The sequence below is a fragment of the Salvelinus namaycush genome, unplaced genomic scaffold (genome assembly GCF_016432855.1).
Source record: "Salvelinus namaycush isolate Seneca unplaced genomic scaffold, SaNama_1.0 Scaffold489, whole genome shotgun sequence".
NCBI lineage: Eukaryota > Metazoa > Chordata > Actinopteri > Salmoniformes > Salmonidae > Salvelinus > Salvelinus namaycush.
Genome location: NW_024061185.1, coordinates 41394 through 54978, shown reverse-complemented (window position 1 = coordinate 54978; position 13585 = coordinate 41394). Strand labels below are relative to the sequence as shown.

The window sequence follows — 13585 nt, the reverse complement described above, 5'->3', positions numbered from 1 at the left end:
ATTAACAACAGTGTTCCCTCTTGACGACAGAGAACCACTGCTGTGAGGCCTTTATTAACAACAGTGTTCCCTCTTGTCGACAGAGAACCACTGCTGTGAGGCCTTTATTAACAACAGTGTTCCCTCTTGATGACAGAGAACCACTGCTGTGAGGCCTTTATTAACAACAGTGTTCCCTCTTGACGACAGAGAACCACTGCTGTGGGGCCTTAATTAACAACAGTGCTCCCTCTTGACGACAGAGAACCACTGCTGTGGGGCCTTTATTAAGGCAACAGTGTTCCCTCTTGACGACAGAGAACCACTGCTGTGAGGCCTTTATTAACAACAGTGCTCCCTCTTGACGACAGAGAACCACTGCTGTGGGGCCTTTATTAACAACAGTGCTCCCTCTTGACGACAGAGAACCACTGCTGTGAGACCTTAATTAACAACAGTGTTCCCTCTTGACGACAGAGAACCACTGCTGTGGGGCCTTTATTAAGGCAACAGTGTTCCCTCTTGACGACAGAGAACCACTGCTGTGGGGCCTTTATTAACAACAGTGTTCCCTCTTGACGACAGAGAACCACTGCTGTGGGGCCTTTATTAACAACAGTGTTCCCTCTTGACGACAGAGAACCACTGCTGTGAGGCCTTTATTAAGGCAACAGTGTTCCCTCTTGACGACAGAGAACCACTGCTGTGAGGCCTTTATTAACAACAGTGTTCCCTCTTGACGACAGAGAACCACTGCTGTGAGGCCTTTATTAAGGCAACAGTGTTCCCTCTTGACGACAGAGAACCACTGCTGTGAGGCCTTAATTAACAACAGTGTTCCCTCTTGACGACAGAGAACCACTGCTGTGAGGCCTTAATTAACAACAGTGTTCCCTCTTGACGACAGAGAACCACTGCTGTGAGGCCTTAATTAACAACAGTGTTCCCTCTTGACGACAGAGAACCACTGCTGTGGGGCCTTTATTAACAACAGTGTTCCCTCTTGACGACAGAGAACCACTGCTGTGAGGCCTTTATTAAGGCAACAGTGTTCCCTCTTGACGACAGAGAACCACTGCTGTGAGGCCTTTATTAACAACAGTGTTCCCTCTTGACGACAGAGAACCACTGCTGTGAGGCCTTTATTAACAACAGTGTTCCCTCTTGACGACAGAGAACCACTGCTGTGAGGCCTTTATTAAGGCAACAGTGTTCCCTCTTGACGACAGAGAACCACTGCTGTGAGGCCTTTATTAACAACAGTGTTCCCTCTTGACGACAGAGAACCACTGCTGTGAGACCTTAATTAACAACAGTGTTCCCTCTTGACGACAGAGAACCACTGCTGTGCATCAATGAATACAGAGGAGGATGAGGGGGAAGAGGACTGGTAGGTGGAGGGGGGAGGAGGAGGGGGAGGAGTAGGAGAGGGAAGAGGAGGAGGAGTTGTGGACTCACATTACTGCCTGGGGTCGGACTCAGTGGTCATGGTGACGTAATTGGTTGGCAACAGCCCCGTGACCCCGTTGACCTCTCCATTCCACCAATCAGGGTGTCATTGTCCAGAACGTTGATCAGCTGACCCTTGGAGAAGCTCATCAAGTCCTGATTGGCTGCTGTGTAGTTGTACCTGGCGATGACCTGGCACAATTGGGTCATGGGGCGGGGTCAGAGATGCAGGAGGAGGAGTTAGGGACGTCAGTGATATAGAAGGAAAAAAATGAGTAGAACTCTGCTTTGTTCCGTTAAAAAACAACCTGGAAACACATGTGGGTATAGAGGGTTTAAAGAGCCCTCAGAAAATATTCACACCATGTTTTTAGAAATGTTTACAAATTAATTCAAAATGAAAAGCTGAGTCAATAAGTATTCAACTCCTTTGTTATGACAAGCCTAAATAAGTTCAGGAGAAACATTTGCTTAATTAACAAGTCACATAACAAGTTGTATGGAATTGGTAGATGAGTAAAACAAAAAAGCAGACATTGAATATCCCTTTGACCATTGTGACGCTATTAATTACACTGGATGGTGTATCAATACACCCAGTCACTACAAAGATACAGGCGTCCTTCCTAACTAAGTTGCTGGAGAGGAAGGAAACTGCTCAGGGATTTCACATTGAGGCCAATGGTGACTTTTAAACATTTACAGAGTTGAATGGTTGTGATAGGAGAAAACTGAGGATGGATCAACAACATTGTAGTTACTCCACAAGACTAACCTAAATGACAATATGGAAGCCGGTACAGAATAAAAACATTCTGGTTGCAATTAGTCACTTAAAGAAAACTGCTAAAAATGTGCCAAAGAAATGTACTTTGTCCTGAATACAAAGTGTTATGTTTGGGGCAAATCCAACACAACACATTACTGAGTACCACTCTTTATATTTTCAAGCATGGTGGTGGCTGCATCATGTTATGGGTATGCTTGTCATCGGCAAGGACTAGGGAGTTTTTTTTAGGATAAAAAGAAACGGAATAGAGCAAAGCACAGGCAAAATCCTAGTTCAGTCTGCTTTCCAACAGACACTGGGAGACAAATTCACCTTTCAGCAGGACCAAGATGACATTGAATGTTCCTGAGTGGCCTAGTTATGGTTTTGACTAAAATTGGATTAAAATCTATGACAAAACTTGAAAATGGCTGTCTAGCAATGATCAAAAATCAACTTGACAGAGCTTGAAGAATTTTAAACATAGAAATTAGCAAATATTATACATTTCAGGTGTGGAAAGCTCTTAGAGACTTACCCAGAAAGACTCACAGCTCTTAGAGACTTACCCAGAAAGACTCACAGCTCTTAGAGACTTACCCAGAAAGACTCACAGCTCTTAGAGACTTACCCAGAAAGACGCACAGCTCTTAGAGACTTACCCAGAAAGACTCACAGCTCTTAGAGACTTACCCAGAAAGACTCACAGCTCTTAGAGACTTACCCAGAAAGACTCACAGCTCTTAGAGACTTACCCAGAAAGACTCACAGCTCTTAGAGACTTACCCAGAAAGACTCACAGCTCTTAGAGACTTACCCAGAAAGACTCACAGCTGTAATTGCTGCCAAAGGGGATTCTAACCTGTATTGATTGATAAGTGTGAATACTTATGGAAATTTGATATTTATATATTTCATTTTCATTAATTTCTAAAAAAATGTTTTCACTTTGTCATTATTGGGTATTGTTTGTAGATGGATGATAATTGTTATTTATTTAATAGATTTTGAATTCAGGCTGTGAATGTGAAATAAGTTGTCTAATATATCTTCTGAAGGAACTGTAACTGCTTTAATGTAGCTGCTGCCTTGACAGAAACTAATGGGGATCCATAATAAACCCCAGGAAGAGTAGCTGCTGTCTTGAAAGGAACTAATGGGGATCCATAATAAACCCCAGGAAGAGTAGCTGCTGCCTCGGCAGGAACTAATGGGGATCCATAATAAACCCCAGGAAGAGTAGCTGCTGCCTTGGCAGGAACTAATGGGGATCCATAATAAACCCCAGGAAGAGTAGCTGCTGCCTTGGCAGGAACTAATGGGGATCCATAATAAACCCCAGGAAGAGTAGCTGCTGTCTTGAAAGGAACTAATGGGGATCCATAATAAACCCCAGGAAGAGTAGCTGCTGCCTTGGCAGGAACTAATGGGGATCCATAATAAACCCCAGGAAGAGTAGCTGCTGCCTTGGTAGGTACTAATGGGGATCCATAATAAACCCCAGGACGAGTAGCTGCTGCCGTTGCAGGAACTAAATGGGGATCCATAATAAACCCCAGGAAGAGTAGCTGCTGCCTTGACAGGAACTAATGGGGATCCATAATAAACCCCAGGAAGAGTAGCTGCTGCCTTGGTAGGTACTAATGGGGATCCATAATAAACCCCAGGAAGAGTAGCTGCTGCCTTGGCAGGAACTAATGGGTATCCATAATAAACCCCAGGAAGAGTAGCTGCTGCCTTGGCAGGAACTAATGGGGATCCATAATAAACCCCAGGAAGAGTAGCTGCTGCCTTGGCAGGAACTAATGGGGATCCATAATAAACCCCAGGAAGAGTAGCTGCTGCCTTGGCAGGAACTAATGGGGATCCATAATAAACCCCAGGAAGAGTAGCTGCTGCCTTGGCAGGAACTAATGGGGATCCATAATAAACACCAGGAAGAGTAGCTGCTGCCTTGGCAGGAACTAATGGGGATCCATAATAAACACCAGGAAGAGTAGCTGCTGCCTTGGCAGAAACTAATGGGGATCCATAATAAACCCCAGGAAGAGTAGCTGCTGCCTTGGTAGGTACTAATGGGGATCCATAATAAACCCCAGGAAGAGTAGCTGCTGCCTTGGCAGGAACTAATGGGTATCCATAATAAACCCCAGGAAGAGTAGCTGCTGCCTTGGCAGGAACTAATGGGGATCCATAATAAACCCCAGGAAGAGTAGCTGCTGCCTTGGCAGGAACTAATGGGGATCCATAATAAACCCCAGGAAGAGTAGCTGCTGCCTTGGCAGGAACTAATGGGGATCCATAATAAACCCCAGGAAGAGTAGCTGCTGCCTTGGCAGGAACTAATGGGGATCCATAATAAACACCAGGAAGAGTAGCTGCTGCCTTGGCAGGAACTAATGGGGATCCATAATAAACCCCAGGAAGAGTAGATGCTGCCTTGGCAGGAACTAATGGGGATCCATAATAAGCCCCAGGAAGAGTAGCTGCTGCCTTGGCAGGAACTAATGGGTATCCATAATAAACCACAGGAAGAGAAGCTGCTACCTTGGCAGGAACTAATGGGGATCCATAATAAACCCCAGGAAGAGTAGCTGCTGCCTTGGCAGGAACTAATGGGGATCCATAATAAACCCCAGGAAGAGTAGCTGCTGCCTTGGCAGGAACTAATGGGGATCCATAATAAACACCAGGAAGAGTAGCTGCTGCCTTGCCAGGAACTAATGGGGATCCATAATAAACCCCAGGAAGAGTAGCTGCTGCCTTGGCAGGAACTAATGGGGATCCATAATAAACCCCAGGAAGAGTAGCTGCTGCCTTGGCAGGAACTAATGGGGATCCATAATAAACCCCAGGAAGAGTAGCTGCTGCCTTGGCAGGAACTAATGGGGATCCATAATAAACCCCCGGAAGAGTAGCTGCTCCCTTGGCAGGAACTAATGGGGATCCATAATAAACCCCAGGAAGAGTAGATGCTGCCTTGGCAGGAACTAATGGGGATCCATAATAAACCCCAGGAAGAGTAGCTGCTGCCTTGGCAGGAACTAATGGGGATGCATAATAAACCCCAGGAAGAGTAGCTGCTGCCTTGGCAGGAACTAATGGGGATCCATAATAAACCCCAGGAAGAGTAGCTGCTGCCTTGGCAGGAACTAATGGGGAGGGGTATATTGGGTATAGAGGCTATAGAGTGAGGATGTTTGACATCCCTGTTGTAGAGGGTTGACACCCCTATCAGATTTGATTCTGGCCAGTGTTATTACCTGGCCCAGATAGAAACGTATAGTGTAGATGGTACAAGTAGACATGTACTTTATAGATCATGGTTGGGGTCAATTCCATTTCAATTCAGAAAGTACAATGACATTCCAACCCCGATTCTGTTCCACTACTTTTCAATGAGGAAAATGTAGAATTCGGTTTACTTTCTGAATTGACTGAAACTGACCCCGACCATGGTGTAGATGGGGCAGGTAGACATATTTAGTATAGATCAGCCAGTATTCTGACCAGACCAGTCAGGTAGACATATTTAGTATAGATCAGCCAGTATTCTGACCAGACCAGTCAGGTAGACATATTTAGTATAGATCAGCCAGTATTCTGACCAGACCAGTCAGGTAGAAATATTTAGTATAGATCAGACAGTATTCTGACCAGACCAGTCAGGTAGAAATATTTAGTATAGATCAGACAGTATTCTAACCAGACCAGTCAGGTAGAAATATTTAGTATAGATCAGCCAGTATTCTGACCAGTCAGGTAGACATATTTAGTATAGATCAGACAGTATTCTGACCAGTCAGGTCGACATATTTAGTATAGATCAGCCAGTATTCTGACCAGACCAGTCAGGTAGAAATATTTAGTATAGATCAGCCAGTATTCTGACCAGACCAGTCAGGTAGACATATTTAGTATAGATCAGCCAGTATTCTGACCAGACCAGTCAGGTAGACATATTTAGTATAGATCAGCCAGTATTCTGACCAGACCAGTCAGGTAGACATATTTAGTATAGATCAGCCAGTATTCTGACCAGACCAGTCAGGTAGACATATTTAGTATAGATCAGCCAGTATTCTGACCAGACCAGTCAGGTAGAAATATTTAGTATAGATCAGACAGTATTCTGACCAGACCAGTCAGCTAGAAATATTTAGTATAGATCAGACAGTATTCTGACCAGACCAGTCAGGTAGAAATATTTAGTATAGATCAGCCAGTATTCTGACCAGTCAGGTAGACATATTTAGTATAGATCAGACAGTATTCTGACCAGTCAGGTCGACATATTTAGTATAGATCAGCCAGTATTCTGACCAGACCAGTCAGGTAGAAATATTTAGTATAGATCAGCCAGTATTCTGACCAGACCAGTCAGGTAGACATATTTAGTATAGATCAGCCAGTATTCTGACCAGACCAGTCAGGTAGACATATTTAGTATAGATCAGCCAGTATTCTGACCAGACCAGTCAGGTAGACATATTTAGTATAGATCAGCCAGTATTCTGACCAGACCAGTCAGGTAGACATATTTAGTATAGATCAGCCAGTATTCTGACCAGACCAGTCAGGTAGAAATATTTAGTATAGATCAGACAGTATTCTGACCAGACCAGTCAGGTAGAAATATTTAGTATAGATCAGACAGTATTCTGACCAGACCAGTCAGGTAGAAATATTTAGTATAGATCAGCCAGTATTCTGACCAGTCAGGTAGACATATTTAGTATAGATCAGACAGTATTCTGACCAGTCAGGTCGACATATTTAGTATAGATCAGCCAGTATTCTGACCAGACCAGTCAGGTAGAAATATTTAGTATAGATCAGCCAGTATTCTGACCAGACCAGTCAGGTAGACATATTTAGTATAGATCAGCCAGTATTCTGACCAGACCAGTCAGGTAGACATATTTAGTATAGATCAGCCAGTATTCCGACCAGACCAGACAGGTAGACATATTTAGTATAGATCAGCCAGTATTCTGACCAGACAGGTAGACATATTTAGTATAGATCAGCCAGTATTCTGACCAGACCAGTCAGTATAGGTTGTTACCTGGGACAGGTGCAGGGGTAGTCTTGCTGCTGGTTGGAGGGAGCAGTTTGACATGAGAGGAGAGGAACCAGCCTCGTTGTGGCCTCTTCCCTCGAACCTGGAGGACAGAACATCTACAGTATTCTGGTGGACATTTTAACCAGGAAATCACATTGAGTTTGACATCTCTTTCTCCTGGACAAGAAAGCAGCCCAAATCCTGTGCATTTACACAGGCAGCACAATGCTGATATTTTTTAGTCACTCATTTGTCTTTTGACCAATTCAGATCTTACCAATTATTGTGTAAAAGATCATAATTGGGCTGCCTGTGTAAAGGCAGTCTTAGTTACACACACAACATCCATAGGGTGTAAGGTGAAGCTGCCTGGATGCAGATCTGGGGTCAGTTTTACATTTAGGTTAAGATTGGGGAGGGAACCGAGGGGAAACTTTAACCCCAGAGCAAACAATACAATAGGTAGATGTTATGATGTCAGCTGACCTGCAATTCCCCAAGCCACCAGCCGGAGGAGTTCTTGGCATGGACCACGATCAGTTGCCCCGGTGACAGACTTAGCTGCTCTGTAGTCAGGGTGACCGCGGCCATGACAGCCTGGGCGATCTCTATCGACCAATCAGAGAGACAGGTTGGAGGTTCAGACAATATCTACTGCCACTTGAAATCAGTCTGAAATGATGCCGTAACCACTAGGCTTTAGCACGGCTATGTTTACGTGTGTGTGTGTGTGTGTGTACGTGTATTCGTGTGTGTGTGTGTGTACGTGTATTCGTGTGTGTGTGTGTATGTGTATTCGTGTGTGTGTGTGTACGTGTATTCGTGTGTGTGTGTGTGTGTGTGTACGTGTATTCGTGTGTGTGTGTGTGTACGTGTATTCGTGTGTGTGTGTGTGTACGTGTATTCGTGTGTGTGTGTGTGTGTGTGTGTGTGTGTACGTGTATTCGTGTGTGTGTGTGTACGTGTATTCGTGTGTGTGTGTGTGTACGTGTATTCGTGTGTGTGTGTGTGTGTACGTGTATTCGTGTGTGTGTGTGTGTGTGTGTGTGTACGTGTATTCGTGTGTGTGTGTGTACGTGTATTCGTGTGTGTGTGTGTACATGTATTCGTGTGTGTGTGTGTGTGTGTGTGTGTGTGTGTACACGTGTATTCGTGTGTGTGTGTGTGTCCTCACCAGGTTTCTTGGCAGCAGCTCCAGGCCCAGCGATCTGGAAACACAAAGCCACACAACGTAAACAGAATAATATCAACTGTCCATAACACACTGGACTGTATTACATCACAACAATGGTGACAGACCGTAAAGTGACTGAAACCTCTTCTCTTAGTACTCTGTATCACTGGTTAACAAACGCTGTTGGTTGCTTGTACAGTAACATTTCTCCCCAGCCGGAGAACTCCTCATGAATATAGGAAGGACTGTAATGTTATTGTGACTGTAACGGCACCATGTTCTGTTCTGTAGGCCTGTTGTTGCCTAAACTCCCAGGGTTTTCCAGATATCCGGTTGGAAGATTCCCAGAATCGAGAGGGAATAAGTAGAAAATCCAGAATCTTCCAACTGGGACTTTTGCAACCTGACATGAGTCCTCTTAGTCCTGTTTTCTCTCCTCTGGTTGAATGAGGTAGAGGCAGTGTTGGGGGCGTTATAAAGTACTCAAATAACTTTTTTTTGTGGTAACGAGTAACTTAACGCGTTAGTTTTTCAATTTAAGTAAACAGATACTTAGTTACTTTTTTTCAAATAAGGAAATTGTAACTTTTTTATTTTATTTCTGCCAAATAAAAATGTACACACTTCCTGTTCCTTCAAGAACGTTGTGGCAGGGAGCTGGCTAGCTAGCAAGATGATAGAGCCAACAGGCCTTTACATCGTGGAAGTATTCACATTATTTAGAATTGATTAGAAGAAAAAGGAGAAAAAAACATAATAATAAAATGCAAACTGAGCCTCGGGGATAAACGTCTGTCAACTGAGAAGAACTCAACTTCAAATGTCAAGAAGCACCTTCAAGACAAGCACATCTCCGCAAGACTGGTGGACGAAGATCAACGCCAGTCATTGATCCCGAGGACGATGGCACTTCTGCTCCAAAACAGCAACATCTACATTTCTGTCCGGCTAAACCTGTCACCTCGAGAGAACTACATTAACCTGTATGTGTCTTTGATGATTGTAAGTAAATCCTTTGATTTCCTGACATTTATTTCAATGCATTACGTTTAGGATTTATATGAGAGTTTGCATTCGTTGTCAGCAGTTTAACGCGCAGGTTATTTACATTTTCATGTCGCTATTTCATGTCGGGAATGTTGTGACTTAATAGCCTGTATTCAGTGGCTTTAATATGTATATTTGGTTTCATAAAGCTGCCTAAATGTTGGTTTTGATTTCTGGACAATGTTCCTTTTATGCGTTGGATTTATCAAGATAGAATTTGGTTTTTGATGCAACACTTTTGTTTGAATTCATCAGACATCTCGATAAAATGGAATTTGTTCAAAACACTTCGACATGCCGCTATTCATTCATCTGTCTATATTATCATAATGTGTATTATTAATAACACATTTCTCCTTTACACGTTTTGTGGAACAGTTACATTTGAATATAGGCTGCTGAACTACAAAGGCCAAATAATAATGTGATAAAAAAATACATTGTTTATAGTTCAATTTCCTGAAACAACAAACAACCATTAGGACATCTGCCAGAGATCTCAGTCTGGAGCTCTCCCATGATGCCTGATGACAGAGATCTGTCTGGAGCTCTCCCATGATGCCTGATGACAGAGATCTCAGTCTGGAGCTCTCCCATGATGCCTGATGACAGAGATCTGTCTGGAGCTCTCCCATGATGCCTGATGACAGAGATCTCAGTCTGGAGCTCTCCCATGATGCCTGATGACAGAGATCTGTCTGGAGCTCTCCCATGATGCCTGATGACAGAGATCTGTCTGGAGCTCTCCCATGATGCCTGATGACAGAGATCTGTCTGGAGCTCTCCCATGATGCCTGATGACAGAGATCTCAGTCTGGAGCTCGCCCATGATGCCTGATGACAGAGATCTGTCTGGAGCTCTCCCATGATGCCTGATGACAGAGATCTGTCTGGAGCTCGCCCATGATGCCTGATGACAGAGATCTGTCTGGAGCTCTCCCATGATGCCTGATGACAGAGATCTCAGTCTGGAGCTCTCCCATGATGCCTGATAACAGAGATCTGTCTGGAGCTCTCCCATGATGCCTGATGACAGAGATCTCAGTCTGGAGCTCTCCCATGATGCCTGATAACAGAGATCTGTCTGGAGCTCTCCCATGATGCCTGATGACAGAGATCTGTCTGGAGCTCTCCCATGATGCCTGATGACAGAGATCTCAGTCTGGAGCTCTCCCATGATGCCTGATGCCAGAGATCTCAGTCTGGAGCTCTCCCATGATGCCTGATGACAGAGATCTCAGTCTGGAGCTCTCTCATGATGCCTGATGACAGAGATCTCAGTCTGGAGATCTCCCATGATGCCTGATAACAGAGATCTGTCTGGAGCTCTCCCATGATGCCTGATGACAGAGATCTCAGTCTGGAGCTCGCCCATGATGCCTGATGACAGAGATCTGTCTGGAGCTCTCCCATGATGCCTGATAACAGAGATCTGTCTGGAGCTCTCCCATGATGCCTGATGACAGAGATCTCAGTCTGGAGCTCTCCCATGATGCCTGATGCCTGAGATCTCAGTCTGGAGCTCTCCCATGATGCCTGATAACAGAGATCTGTCTGGAGCTCTCCCATGATGCCTGATGACAGAGATCTCAGTCTGGAGCTCTCCCATGATGCCTGATGCCAGAGATCTCAGTCTGGAGCTCTCCCATGATGCCTGATAACAGAGATCTGTCTGGAGCTCTCCCATGATGCCTGATGCCAGAGATCTGTCTGGAGCTCTCCCATGATGCCTGATGACAGAGATCTGTCTGGAGCTCTCCCATGATGCCTGATGACAGAGATCTCAGTCTGGAGCTCTCCCATGATGCCTGATGCCAGAGATCTCAGTCTGGAGCTCTCCCATGATGCCTGATGACAGAGATCTCAGTCTGGAGCTCTCTCATGATGCCTGATGACAGAGATCTCAGTCTGGAGATCTCCCATGATGCCTGATAACAGAGATCTGTCTGGAGCTCGCCCATGATGCCTGATGACAGAGATCTGTAGGTCTTTAGGTGCTTAGCAGAACGTTCCACTTTGAATATTCCGCGAGTACTAAGTGGGCAAGCCATTCTAAGGCGGTACACACCCTCTACTGGGCATAACAATGACCAAGGCATTTCAGAGGGTTTTCTGTTTTTTGGTAACGCAAAAGTAATGCAACGACTAACGAGTTACTTTCCACAGCAAGTAACAATGTAATGTAATAAGTTACTTTTAATGGCAGTAATGTTGAAACCTAACGAGTTACTTTCAAAAGTAACTTACCCCAACACTGGTCAGGTGTCAGGGTCAAGGATCAAGGGTCGGGGTTACTAACCTCTGGTTCCATGGGTTTGACGTAGTTGGAAGGGAACACTCCGGTCCGGTTTCCAATGCACCCCCTCCACCACTCCCCCTCCTGCTCTGTTACCATGACTACGTCCCCCTCAGAGAACGTCAGGTCGCCCGCCTCCGGGCTCTCATAGGTGTACAGGGCCACGAACTCTGATTGGACAGAACACAGATTGGTGAGCAACAACAGAACTTCTGATTGGAGGAGAAATGAAAATGGGCATGCATAATCACAATATGGTGTAGAATAAAACAATCAAACAGCAACCTTTTACTGGAGTGCCTACCAAATGAAACACTATTCCCTATGTAGTGCACTACTTTGACCAGGCCTCCCTATTCCCTATATAGTGCACTACTTTTGACCAGGGCATTTGGGACACACACTGGCTGAAAGTGAATGAGGGATAAAGAGACACACTCACCTTCTAGCTGGCTGGGATCTGGGCTCTCCAACTTATCAACAGCGGTGTACAGAGGTCTGTAGACAACACATACACTCTCAGTGTAGTATATAGTCAACACTCTCAGTGTAGTATATAGTCAACACTCTCAGTGTAGTATATAGTCAACACTCTCAGTGTAGTATATAGTCAACACTCTCAGTGTAGTATATAGTCAACACTCTCAGTGTAGTATATAGTCAACACTCTCAGTGTAGTATATAGTCAACACTCTCAGTGTAGTATATAGTCAACACTCTCAGTGTAGTATATAGTCAACACTCTCAGTGTAGTATATAGACAACACTCTCAGTGTAGTATACAGACAACACTCTCAGTGTAGTATACAGACAACACTCTCAGTGTAGTATACAGACAACACTCTCAGTGTAGTATATAGACAACACTCTCAGTGTAGTATATAGACAACACTCTCAGTGTAGTATATAGACAACACTCTCAGTGTAGTATATAGACAACACTCTCAGTGTAGTATATAGACAACACTCTCAGTGTAGTATATAGACAACACTCTCAGTGTAGTATATAGACAACACTCTCAGTGTAGTATACAGTCAACACTCTCAGTGTAGTATATAGACAACACTCTCAGTGTAGTATATAGACAACACTCTCAGTGTAGTATATAGACAACACTCTCAGTGTAGTATATAGACAACACTCTCAGTGTAGTATATAGACAACACTCTCAGTGTAGTATATAGACAACACTCTCAGTGTAGTATATAGACAACACTCTCAGTGTAGTATATAGACAACACTCTCAGTGTAGTATATAGACAACACTCTCAGTGTAGTATATAGACAACACTCTCAGTGTAGTATATAGACAACACTCTCAGTGTAGTATATAGTCAACACTCTCAGTGTAGTATATAGTCAACACTCTCAGTGTAGTATATAGTCAACACTCTCAGTGTAGTATATAGACAACACTCTCAGTGTAGTATATAGACAACACTCTCAGTGTAGTATACAGTCAACACTCTCAGTGTAGTATACAGACAACACTCTCAGTGTAGTATACAGACAACACTCTCAGTGTAGTATATAGACAACACTCTCAGTGTAGTATATAGACAACACTCTCAGTGTAGTATATAGACAACACTCTCAGTGTAGTATATAGACAACACTCTCAGTGTAGTATATAGACAACACTCTCAGTGTAGTATATAGACAACACTCTCAGTGTAGTATATAGTCAACACTCTCAGTGTAGTATATAGACAACACTCTCAGTGTAGTATACAGTCAACACTCTCAGTGTAGTATACAGACAACACTCTCAGTGTAGTATATAGACAACACTCTCAGTGTAGTAT

General features: G+C 44.0%; 1 pseudogene; it reads right to left on the bottom strand.

Annotated features, from left to right (window-relative positions):
• Positions 1–1438: 1438 nt before the first annotated feature.
• On the bottom strand, positions 1439–10272 carry LOC120041619 (annotated as a pseudogene).
• Positions 10273–13585: the final 3313 nt, after the last annotated feature.